This window comes from Lolium rigidum, chromosome 3 (assembly GCF_022539505.1).
Source record: "Lolium rigidum isolate FL_2022 chromosome 3, APGP_CSIRO_Lrig_0.1, whole genome shotgun sequence".
Taxonomy (NCBI): domain Eukaryota; kingdom Viridiplantae; phylum Streptophyta; class Magnoliopsida; order Poales; family Poaceae; genus Lolium; species Lolium rigidum.
This window is the reverse complement of record NC_061510.1, coordinates 311,016,210-311,019,411: the sequence shown is the minus strand read 5'-3', so window position 1 is coordinate 311,019,411 and position 3,202 is coordinate 311,016,210.

Here is a 3,202-nt window from a genome sequence, read left to right as displayed (position 1 = left end):
TTTTTTCTCTGATTTTTTCCATCCTGATGGGCTGCTTCCTTCTTCTAGACGTGGGGGAACTAAATCGCCGCCGTAGTTCCTACACCGTTCTTTATTATGCGTTGCTAATCTTCACCGTAGGTTGTCTTGTACTTTAATTATATAATAGATAGATTGACTATGCTTATGTGGAGGGTAATGATACTTTTATGCATGTGAATAAAGATGTTTTATGTGATAGTTATGTTGTTGAGTTTGCTCATGATGCTACTGGATATTATTATGAGAGAGGAAAATATGGTTGTAGAAATTTTCATGTTACTAAAACGCCTCTCTATATGCTGAAATTTTTAAGTTACACTTGTTTTATCTTTCTATGCTTGTTGCATTATGCTTCATGAATTTGTTTATTTACAAGATTCCTATGCATAGGAAGCATGTTAGGCTTAAATTTGTTTTGAACTTACCTTTTGATGCTCTCTTTTGCTTCAACTACTATTTCTTGCGAGTGCATCATTAAAACTGCTGAGCCCATCTTAATGGCTATAAAGAAAGCACTTCTTGGGAGACTAGTACAAATGCCCGTGCGTTGCTACGGGACCTCAATTTTTATTTTCCAGTGCACATATATAATTCACAACTCACTATGAAAATTCAAACAAATCATGGATATCAGAACATACTACAACATAATAATATTGAACGCAATAAACAAGACAATATTGTTGTGCGCATCTGCGTGGTTTTCAAGTTCTAGGTCTTCTTATTACTCTTCCCATGTGTTTATTTTACTACAGTAATTTTGTTTTTTATTTTAAGTCTTGGAAGTTGTTAATACTGTAGCAACCTCTCCTTATCTTATTTTGTTGCATTGTTGTGCCAAGTAAAGTCTTTGATAGTAAGGTTCATACTAGATTTGGATTACTGCACAGAAACAGATTTCTTGCTGTCACGAATCTGGGCCTAATTCTCTGTAGGTAACTCAGAAAATTATGCCAATTTACGTGAGTGATCCCCAGATATGTACGCAACTTTCATTCAATTTGAGCATTTTCATTTGAGCAAGTCTGGTGCCTCAATAAAATTCGTCTTTACGGACTGTTCTGTTTTGACAAATTCTGCCTTTTATTTCGCATTGCTTCTTTTGCTATGTTGGATGAATTTCTTTGTTCCATTAATTTCCAGTAGCTTTGGGCAATGTCCATAAGTGTTAAGAATGATTGTGTCACCTCTGAACATGTGAATTTTGATTATGCACTAACCCTCTAATGAGTTTGCTTTTAGTTTGGTGTGGAGGAAGTTTTCAAGGGTCAAGAGAGGAGGATGATATACTATGATCAAGAAGAGTGAAGAGTCTAAGCTTGGGGATGCCCCCGGTGGTTCACCCCTGCATATTTCAAGAAGACTCAAGCGTCTAAGCTTGGGGATGCCCAAGGCATCCCCTTCTTCATCGACAAATTATCGAGGTTCCTTCTCTTGAAACTATATTTTTATTCGGTCACATCTTATGTACTTTACTTGGAGCGTCTGTGTGCTTTTGTTTTTGTTTTTGTTTTTGTTTGAATAAATGCTTGTGTGGGAGAGAGACACGCTCCGCTGGTTCATATGAACACATGTGTTCTTAGCTTTTATTTTTCATGGCGAAGGTTGAAACTGCTTCGTTAATTGTTATATGGTTGGAAACGGAAAATGCTACATGTAGTAATTGGTAGAATGTCTTGAATAATTTGATACTTGGCAATTGTTGTGCTCATGTTTAAGCTCTTGCATCATATACTTTGCACCTATTAATGAAGAAATACATAGAGCTTTCTAAAATTTGGTTTGCATAATTGGTCTCTCTAAGGTCTAGATAATTTCTAGTAAAGAGTTTGAACAACAAGGAAGACGGTGTAGAGTCTTATAATGTTTACAATATGTCTTTTATGTGAGTTTTGCTACACCGGTTCATCCTTGTGTTTGTTTCAAATAACCTTGCTAGCCTAAGCCTTGTATCGAGAGGAAATACTTCTCATGCATCCAAAATCCTTGAGCCAACCACTATGCCATTTGCGTCCACCATACCTACCTACTACATGGTATTTCTCCGCCATTCCAAAGTAAATTACTTCATGTGCTACCTTTAAACAATTCAAAACTTTATTACTTCTTATTTTGTGTCAATGTTTTATAGCTCATGAGGAAGTATGTGGTGTTTTATCTTTCAATCTTGTTGGACAGCTTTCACCAATGGACTAGTGGCTTCATCCGCTTATCCAATAATTTTGCAAAAAGAGCTGGCGCGCGGTTCCTAGCCCCCAATTAATCAACCTTCATTAATAATTCTCTTCACATGTTTTACTCTGATTCATCAGTAAGCAACTTAATTTTGCAAATAGACACTCCTTCATGGTATGTGAATGTTGGAAGGCACCCGAGGATTCGGTTAGCCATGGCTTGTGTAAGCAAAAGGTTGGGAGGAGTGTCAACCATAAATAAAACTAAAATACATGTGTAAACAAAAGAGAAGAGGGATGATCTACCTTGCTGGTAGAGATAACGTCCTTCATGGGAGCCGCTCTTTGAAAGTCTGTTTGGCAAGGGGGTTAGAGTGCCCACTACCATTCGTTGACAACAACAAACACCTCTCAAAACTTTACTTTTATACTCTCTATATGATTTCAAAACTTAAAAAGCTCTAGCACATGATTTAATCCCTGCTTCCCTCTGCGAAGGGCCTTTCTTTTACTTTTATGTTGAGTCAGTTCACCTATTTCTCTCCACCTCAAGAAGCAAACACTTGTGTGAACTGTGCATTGATTCCTACATACTTGCATATTTCACTTGTTATATTACTTTACATTGACAATATCCATGAGATATACATGTTATAAGTTGAAAGCAACCGCTGAAACTTAATCTTCCTTTGTGTTGCTTCAATACCTTTACTATGAATTTATTGCTTTATGAGTTAACTCTTATGCAAGACTTATTGATGCTTGTCTTGAAAGTACTATTCATGAAAAGTCTTTGCTTTATGATTCAATTGTTTACTCATGTCATTACCATTGTTTTGATCGCTGCATTCATCTCATATGCTTACAATAGTATGATCAAGGTTATGATGGCATGTCACTCCAGAAATTATCTTTGTTATCGTTTACCTGCTCGGGACGAGCAGGAACTAAGCTTGGGGATGCTGATACATCTCCGACGTATCGATAATTTCTTATGTTCCATGCCA